Consider the following 10104-nt stretch of genomic DNA (forward strand, 5'->3'; position numbering starts at 1 on the left):
GTGTGAAGCAAAGCAGCAAGGTGGTGGGGGCTGGTGCTCCCCTCCAGGTCCAAGGAATGGGAAGGGGTCACTGGTGCCACATGGGTCTGCTGGTCTAACCTCTCCGAGGTGGCTTGGGCCACGGTGGGGGAGGGGAAAAGCTGTGAGATTTTTCAAGTACAGAAAATTTGAACAAAAAAATGGAAAAATTTTAAACATCCATGTGCACATGAGCTAGGTTCAGTAGTTAGCATTTTCCTTTATTTGCTTTATCACCTGTCTATACACCCCTCCATCCAACAATCTGCTTTATTTTTGGCTGCATTTCAGGATAAGTTGCAGCATGAGGACGCTTTACCCGTAAACACTACAGCATGCATGTCATTAACTAGATGAGCCCTGTAAAGTAAAGGTAACCTTCTGATCCTGTGTTTTTTAAAAATTTTGAGATTTTGTTTATCATAGTTTTATTGCGTTAATATTGATTTTTAAAGATATCACATTACGGTATGATTTATCTTGGTTACTGAGATTTTTGACAACTTTGTGCTCATGTGGATTGTGTCACTGTGTCATGGGGAAGTCCAGACTGAATTTTATAAATATACTGTGTGGGTGAGGAAGGAATGAACTCCTCCTACTCCTTCCTTTGGCCACTTTGGGATTTATCATTTCCCTGCCTACAGATTGCTTAACTTTAGGAAATGTATAGAGAGAAGTTCTGCCCCAGCTGAGGGAGAGGTGGGTGGGAGGAGTTTCAGCCACGGCAAGGGGTGGGGGAGAGTAGGGGATACTTCAAGACCCTGAGCAGGTGGGGAAAGGTGGGGAGTGGTGGTCCCACCCAGGAACCTGTGCTCACACAGCTGGGCAGATACCACCAGCCCCAATTAGAGTCTTGGGAATTAAGTTCCCAAACATATATGACATCAGTGACTTCTCACACAGCAGGCAGCAATAAAAGCTCTTCAGAAACAAGTGATAAAGGAAAAAGGTCCACAGTCCACACACAGCAAACACCCAGCCTTTTAATTATATTTTTTCAAATAAAATTTGAACTCATGACTCCTTTTCTTGATGGAAGAAAATACATTGTGCACTTTGGGGTTACTCTATAACTCCTGTTCTCTCTCAGCCACCAGCTGAATTTTTAAAATATTGAGCAAACATTTTATGGCTGGACTGCCAAGGGTCAGGTACCAGGCTGTGCAATGTCCCCTGTTCTCTCTGATCAAAGCCAGAATGAGCCAGACTTGCAGATCTAGGCCCCAAGCCCACTTCTGGTCACAGGACAGGGTCTGGCCTGGTCTGGGGTTCTTTGGGAGGGAAAGATGTAATAATTAACACCCATTTTATAGGGTAGGCAACTGAGGCTGAGGAAGTTTAAATAATTCATATGGGGCCTGTGCATCAGCTGCATTCTGAGGATCCCTGCATAGCTAGCTGTCTGCAGAATAGAGAGAATAGGAGTTTTAGGAGTCCATAGAAAGCCCAGGGACCACCTGGGCTGGGTTCCCAACCACACCCTTTTCATGTCCCATCTGTCTCTGGCATATTCTCATAGATTCTTAACCATTTGTGGTTGCACAAAGTCAAAATCCCAGAAATTTTACCACTTCACCTCCGCTAGGATGGCCATTAAAAATAAAAGGAAAATGTGCTGGCAAGGGTGTGGAGAAATTGGAACCCTCTCACACTCGTGGAGAGAATGTAAAGTGGTGCAGCTGCTATGGGAAACAGTTTGGCGTTCCTCAAGAAGTCAAACAGGGAATTACCATATGACCCAGCAATTCCACTTGTAGTTATATATCTAAGATAACTGAAAATAGTTACTTAAACAAATACATTCATAACAGCACAATTCAAAATAGCCAAAAGGTGGAAACGACTCAAACTTCGATAAATAGATGAATGGCCAAAAATGTGGCATATCCATACAATGAGATATTTGGCCATAAAAGTAATGAAGTACTGACACATGCTACAACATAGGTGATACTTGAAAACATCATGCTAAGTGACAGAAGTCAGTCAAAAAGGCCACATATTATATGATCCTGTTTCCATGAAATATTCAGAATGGGTAAACCCGTAGAGACAGAATGCACAATGGTGGTTGCCAGGGGCTGGGGAAAGGGAAGAGTAGGGAGAAACTGCTTAATGGTTACAGGATTGTAGTTTGGAGTGATGGGAATGTTTTGGAACTAGAAAGGTTGTGGTTACACAACACTGTGAATGTGCTAAATCCCACTTATTTGTTCACTTTAAAATGGTGAATTTTATGTTGTTTGAATTTTACCTCTGTACGTTTTCCAAAATCTCAGAAATATGTGCTAACAAGTATGAGGCATATGACTATGGTGCCTGTCAAGCCCAGTGACTTTCCACGAGCCGTCCCTAGCCAAGTTCAGCCCACCTCTGACCTCCAGCAGAAGATGCCTGATTCTGATTGGTTGCATGGTTATCCCCAGGGCCATGGGGCCTTCTGTACCAGTCCGAATTGGGTCTTCACTGTGCCCAGTGATATAATGCACCAAGGAGGGACAGACCATAAGACAAAGTGTGAACAAGACCCTCACAAAGGGAGCCATACCCAAAGACCCTAGGTGGGGTAATCCACTGTACGGAGATGACTGCAAAGACTCTGGAGCTTAGGGGAGGCAGAGATAAAGGAATCTGGAGCCATCCCAGGCGGGGTGCTTCCCAGAGGAGTGACACTCTGCTTGCACTACCACGGACACAGAACTGCATGCAGACATGAGAAGTGCTTGCTAATTTTCTGGGGAGAGGCTTCATTACTTTGATCCGATTATCAAAGGAACCCATGTTCCAACTAAAGGTCGAGAACTCCAGCTTGTGAACTGAGGTGACCTCAGCTGAATGAACTCACTGGCTTTCTCCTTTCCATTTACCCCTAGCTGCCCATGAAATCGGGTCAGTACAAGCTACCTCATGAAACAGAAAAATATTAAATATTTTCCGTGATTTTCAAACTTTGCATTCTTTTCACCCTGGGATCCCCAAGCTGGATTCCGCAAAACAGAGAACAACAACAACAACAACAACGAAAAACACGTAAAAAGTCCTTACCATTTATAGCAAATAGTAAGTTAATTAGTGGGATTTCCTTTGTTTTAAAAAATGTTATTGTTTTTGAAAGTTTATGTGTGCACGTGGTAAAGCATTAAAATGGTAGAAGAGGATAATATTTTTATATTATTAAGAATGATGTCTTTTTTGATAGACACTTTTAAGAGATTAAGGGAATTCTTTGATATTAGTTATTAAAGACTTTTTTATATCATAAATGGGAGTTGGATATTATCAAATTATTTTTCTGAAGGTATCGAGAAAATACGACTTTTCTCCTTTAATCTATTGATATGATCATTGGTATCTATATATTTTTTCTCCTAACCACCCTTGAATTCCAGAGTGAAATTCAACTTGGTCACGGTGTATCATCTTTTGATCACTGCTGGATTTGGTTTGCTACTATTTTGTTGAACATTTTTATGTTGCTGCTCATGAGTGAGACTGGATATAATTCCTTTGTTGTCCTGTTTTTTGGTGTGACTTGCTTTCATAGAATGAGTTAGGGATGATGCTCTGATTTTCAGTTCTATACATTGATTTGACACTTTGGGTTCTCTCAGCTTCAGCTCTAGATGGCTGTCAATGGTCCATGCCTCCTAGTAGTTAAGCCCCTGTGCAATCCTCTCTCCTTTCTGATGTTCTGATGGGTCCAGTGATCTGTACTTTTTAAAAGCTCGCTGTGCACTTGGAGTGTAACGTGCATCCTGGGTTGACAGCCACTGTGTGTTCCTCCGTAGGAACTGGGAGCATGCAGTAGTGGGACCCTCCCCACCACCTGCCTGCTGAGGCAGTAGTAGAGCCTTGTTGGGGAAGACGATGGCCTAAGTTGACTCCTGAAGGATGGTCAGGAATTTACCAGATGGAAAATGGGTTTGGCCTACTCCAGTCTGAAGAACAGCCTGTGCAGACACAAGGAGATGTGGACATGTCAAATTTGGTGAGTTTGGGGAGTGGCAAATCATACAATTTGTTTAAAACATCTCATCCATATGGAGAAATGGTCTGCGACAAGACTGAGGAAGCCAGCTGAGGCCAGATGAAGAAGAGTCTTGCATTGCTACCTGGAGGCAATTAGCTTTTATACTGTGATGATGGGAGCAATTGGAGCAATTAAAGCAAAGGAGAAATGTTATAAGATTTGTGTTTTATGAGGTTCTCTCTGGTGGCTGAGTAGGGGGGATTCCCTTGATAAGGCCAGCCTGGGGCCAGGCAAAACATGTTAGGATGGAACTGCAACAATTATGAGAGACAGCTCAGGCTTTGAAGTTCTTTTGCAAAACACCCCATGATGCTTATCTTTTTATTCATTAATTTTTTGTTTCATTAATTTCCTTCTATGTGTTCTGAATTTTGCTTAACATTCTGATTTCTCTTGCTCATTGGTTTAATCACCTTTTACTTTCTGCTTTCCTGGCAACACATATGATTCTGATTGTGACATGTCAGAACTAGCTGCAACATCCATCTTCCAGCTGATGCCCCGAGTTCAGTGAACACTCAATTTGGTATTGGATAGAGGGTGTGCTTGTGATCTTTGTTTTTGTATTCACAACCAGTTCTGTAGCATTTTGTAGCCACACTGGCAGTGTACTGGGAAGTGTGGATGAAACGTTTATCCCATTTGAGGCCGACACACCCTGTCGAGTTATTTCAGGAGGCCCCTTGGAATCCAAGCACGTATTACACTGGCAAAATTTGGAAGCCTGTGTCCATGCCCTGGTTTCATGGTATAATCATTTGAGAAAGTCTCTTGCCCTTCTGTCTTTATCCACATCTGCAAAGTGGGATTTACCGTCTTCCCAGCACTAGTTATCTTACAGAGTTGTGAGGATCAATCAAGAGAGATGGGAAAAAACTTTATAAACTGTAAAGTACCACAGAGATGTTAGTGGTTAGTTTATCAGGAAAAAGACACTCTTGGATGGAGTAGAATGTGAGCAGCCATTATTAAGTCCTTGATTTCTTCCTCCTTTTGCTGTAAGGTCTACAGAAGTGCTTATGCTTTAGGGCAAGGGAGCAGCAAGGATGTTCCCCCTGCCACCCCCATTCTAGCTGTCATTAACAGGCTTGCTAGGGGTTCTCACCGTGTTCCTCTGTCTGGTCACTATCCATTCAGGAGGCCTGGGTTGTACTGCTAGTTCTCCCATGAATTCTGTCTGGCCTTGGGAAAAGCCGAGGCTGTGTTAAAAGATTAGGACCTTTCTTCTAAAGCTAGACAATCTAAATTTGAATCCTGGCTGTGCTGGCAATTGGTGATGTAACCTTGATGGGTCGGTTAATCTTTTGTGGGTCAGTTTGCTCATTTGTAAAGTAGGGATCATAACAATACCTGTGTCATAGGGTTGTTGGACAGATTGAATCAGTTAAAGCAGGTAAAGTACTGAGAATGATAAACATTAGGTGTTGTTGCCTGAAGTAAGGTAGGTGTGTGTGTGTGTGTGTGTGTCCATTTCTCTGCAGTCCTGGGAGACAAGTCATTCTAGAATTTAAAGCTCAGGGCCTACATGGGCTGTTTTCTTTTCCCAGGTTCATCCTATTCCATCTTTGCTCTTTATCTTGCCCATAGGATGTCTTGGTTCCTGATGGAGATGGAGGACCTGGGGGATCCTAAGTGATATAAAAGAGAAGGAAAATGAAGGAGAGGGATATCTTAGAAAATCCTAGAGGGACACAGAAGCCGAGCAAGGTAGGCAGTCCTGCAGGGGTCCCGTGATTGGGAGGAGGATGATCTTGGTCTTCTTAGGTCAATTCTGGTCAATTTCCCTCACAGACAGATGAGGAAACAGGCCTGGGCTTGCCCAAGGTCTCACCCTGCCATCCATGAAGTCCTTTTGATTCTGTTGTCTTTATATCTTTCAAAGGAGGAGAGAATTTCAGGAAAGATAGAAGAGTCAACTGTGTTAAATACTGCTGGGAGCTTAAGTAAAGGGTTCTTGTATTTCATCGCATTTATCTCAATTCATAATTCAATATTAATTTGTGTGATTATTTGTTTAGAGTCTCTTTCCTTGTTAGAGTGTAAACTTCATGAGGATAAGGAGCTAATTCTATTATATTTAGCACTTGCCACGTGGTCTGAACACATCAGACATACAGCACAACCAACATACAATGCTGTTGAGGTGAGGCAGCCACCTCTCCAATGCCGAAAGAGAATGTCCACGGACCTGCCACTCTCTTCACTACCACCTCCCCCAACCATGAGGCCCAGAGGCTACTCTCCACCTCCAGCCACCAAAACTTAGATACCACCTCGTTACCCCCAACAGGCAAGATCAAGTTTCACCCTACTGAGAAGAATAAGGACTTGAGAACTGAGTTACGGAAAAATAATTTTGCTTTTTTTTTTTTTTTTTTTGTATTTAAAAATTTTAACCTGTGAAATTTGAATCTAAAACAGTAATCATTCTGGAACAATGCTGCCTCCCCATACCATGAGCAATTCACTTGGCCCATGGAAGTCACAACAAGCTTCCCAGAAGAAGTACCACTTGGGCTAACAAAAAAGGACGGAAATATCGGACTGATGGTGCTCTTTGTATCACCGAGTCTCTGGACAACCTCCCCATCTATGCTGATAACTCAGTCTTATGCTTCTCAGAAGGTTATTTATAATATCATTTCCACCCATTGCTAAGGAGACCGAGAAAGAAGATAAGTCATTCAATGTTAATAAGGACACTATGTCTCTCATACCTGTATAATTACCTTTACTTGTCTTTGCTTTAATTATCTGTATATTTGTGTCTATCTTCAACCAGAATAATGTCTGGGCCTTAGTCATCTTTGTACCCTAAGCTCTTGGAGCATAGCTTTAAAAGTACATGATGAGTGCTTTAATACACAAGTGAGTAGATGAGAGACATGGGGTGGTCAGCATATTTTTCCAATACATAGTGTCTTCCTTCACACATTCAGCACAATTCTTAGTAGGTAAGTCTCTTAGTAGGTGTTACGTTCTGTAGAATTAAGTGGCACAAAGAACATGACTTCTATTATTTCCCCTTGCAGAGCAAGGCTACTTGCTTTGTTTAGTACGTGGTGCTGGCTACATTTCAGTCCCAGCCAATGACCAGCGTATTAATGTTGATATAGATCGCAACCAGCTGGATCAGATCCTGAGGTAGGTAAAGCAGGTGGATGGTCATATTAGAATTAGTTATAAAATGTCTTAGTCCATTTTTTGTTGCTTATAGCAGAATGCCTGAAACTGGGTAATTTATGAAGAAGACAATTATTTCTCACAGTTCTGGAGGTTGGGAATTTCAATGTTGGAGGGTCTCATTTGGCGAGGCTCTTCTTGCTGGTGAGGACTCTTGGCTGAGTCCCAAGATGGTGCAAGGTATCACATGGTGAGGGGGCTAGTATGTGCAAACTCAGGTCTCTCCTTCTCTTCTTATAAAGCCACCAGTCCCACTCTCTTGATCGCCCATTAATACATTAAACCATTGTTTCTTTGATCCATGAATGTGTTAATTCATCCATCAGGGCAGAGCTCTCATGACCACATCACCTGTTAAATGATTCAAATTTCAAAAACCAAAGGTAGATTTCTCACCTTCCTTTTTAGATATTTCCTTATATGTTCCAATGGTGATTAAGTGTCAGCATGAGTTTCAGAGGGGACAGACATTTAAACTATAGCATGAACTTAGACAAATATGTGTTTTGGAGGATGATAAAAATGCAGTTTTCACAGGAGTTTTGTTTCCAAGTAGTACAAATAAGGCCTTGGGTTTAGGTGAGCTAATTAAATTGTTGATAGTTAATAGATGACAGTCTTATACTTCCTTGTTTGAATGTATTCTGTGTACTTCTCAGGTTGGGAACATAGAGAGGGAGATCTTTCACAACATTACCCTTAGTATGGTCATGCCTTGCACTTTTTTTGTCTGTGGTGAGATGAGATGGAGTCCTTTGCTCTGGAAGATCCATTGGGGAGATATTTGAGTAACTATGGAGATAGCGACTAGCATCTAAACCAATTTGTTTTGCAGTCTTGGGTCTCACTATTTTCCATAGTGACCCTTATCAGGAATGATAGGTGTGCCAGAGCAGCAGAGGAATTTTCAATCTCCACATTAGCTATATAAAATATTTTGTTGTGATCAATAGCTGTTGCAAAGACACTTGCAGTCTCTAAGTTCAGTTTCTACATTTGTAAACCAGGAATAGGAGCATGACCCTATTTAATAGTGTCCAGTGGAGCCATTGGAAGGAGGCAGAATTCCCTGGGTTTTCAGTCCTACTTTTCCTGAGGATTGTCTCCCACCTCCCCATGTCTGTTCTTTGCTGATATTCTAGCTTGCTGTCACTTTTTCTGTAATTGCCTCTCTGTTGGGCTCTGCTATCCCAGAGAATCCAGAGTATTCCACATGCACACTTCCTTTCCTGTGTGCTTCTGTCTGTCACTCCACTGGGAGGCTGTTCCTGAGGAAGGGGAGATTGTGGCTTCTAGCCCACACCTGGCACAATACCTACATGTGATGTTCACCCACTTGGCTTGAATCAGTGCACGAATGAATAGATGTATTGTTGCATTACACTTGCCAGGAGCGAGGGATTTTACTCAGTGCTTGGAGGAGAAATCCTCAAAACAACGGTTACAAATTATGATGGTAGACATTTCAGTCTGCTTGACAAGCTCCCAAGGAAAGAAAGGGAGGCAGGTGAGATAGTTGTGACTTAATACATTTTACCAATGAGGTGTCCACCTACTCAGGCTAGTGTTGGGCAGCCTTGGGCACTTACAAGCAAGACAGATGGGAAGAGTTGGTGAGGTATGGGTGTCAGCTTCTGCAGAAGGGCTGAAAGTGGGAAAGGATAACAATAAAAGGAAGTACACAAGAACAGCTTAAACTTCTCTTTCTGTTGAGTTTTAAGAACTTTGAGGTATTGTTTGTCATTAATCCATGATTCCTCAGGCCAAGCTTATATGGAACATGGGTCAGAGTGGTGATAATGAGCCTGTGTGATTTCCAAATGCTCAGCCATGGGATCTCTGCCATCAGGAGTGCAGCGGGGGCTTACAGGTGACAGTGGCTGCTGTTACAGTCCTCCTCCTTATGGTTCCTGGGGCCGGTTCTCCACCCATTAGAAAATCCCCCACTCAGTGTAAAGCAGGAAGCCATCTGCTCTGATCTCCACGGCCCCAAAGAGAAAGCTCGAATCATCTTTTTGGAGCTATGGGTGCTGTGTGTGCTGCCTGTAGTGACATCTGCTTCGTCATTGGTGGCTAAGGTGGTTCCGATCCATCTGGCCATCCAGGCTGCCACTGTCCCCTTCTTTCTCTTTTCACCCACAGTTCTTTGACATGCAGTCTTTCCAGAGAGAAGGAGCTATTCTTTTGTTAAGAATCTGTCTAAATTGCTGTCTACTGCAGGACCATCTCAGGGACTGTTCAGGAAGCAGCATGAATCTGTACTGGTTGCTGCAGCCATCAGCTCCATATCTTGCATGTTGTGTGGCTCTTTGAGGGGCCCTGATGCCAACAGAATCTTGGTAGATCACTGTGAACTTGCAGCGATGGCAGATGAGGCCCAGCCAAGCCTTCTTGCTGTATAATAATACAGGAAGATGGAGTGGTCACAAACAGTCACAGGAAAATGACACGCAAGAACCCAGCAATCTCACCCAACTCAGCTCAAGCAACCAGCAGCAAGCCCTCTCTGTGGAAATTACTCTGCTGGAGACTAGGGAGATTATGGTGAATGGTCCTCAGACTGTTCCCTCGAGAATCTCACGATGTGGTACAGGAAATGTGTGCTAGAGTGAAGAGAGGCTAATAACAGTTGTGTGGGGGGGAATAGAAGTTGCCCAGAGGAGGAGGTGGTTACATATGTTTGAGGAAGTTGGTGAGGAAAGTGTCTAACAGAAAGAAGGGATTCTGTCTGAGTTGGTTTTGGAAGGAAGAGTAGGAGACTTGTATGGGGCACAGGGGATTCTAGGCAGAGGAAACTACCTGGGTAAAGATCTGTAGGTATAGCACGATTGGATGGATTTCATGTATTTTGGAATGATGGCAGCATGGAG

This window comes from Cynocephalus volans, chromosome 3 (assembly GCF_027409185.1).
Source record: "Cynocephalus volans isolate mCynVol1 chromosome 3, mCynVol1.pri, whole genome shotgun sequence".
In the NCBI taxonomy this organism is placed as follows: Eukaryota; Metazoa; Chordata; class Mammalia; order Dermoptera; family Cynocephalidae; genus Cynocephalus; species Cynocephalus volans.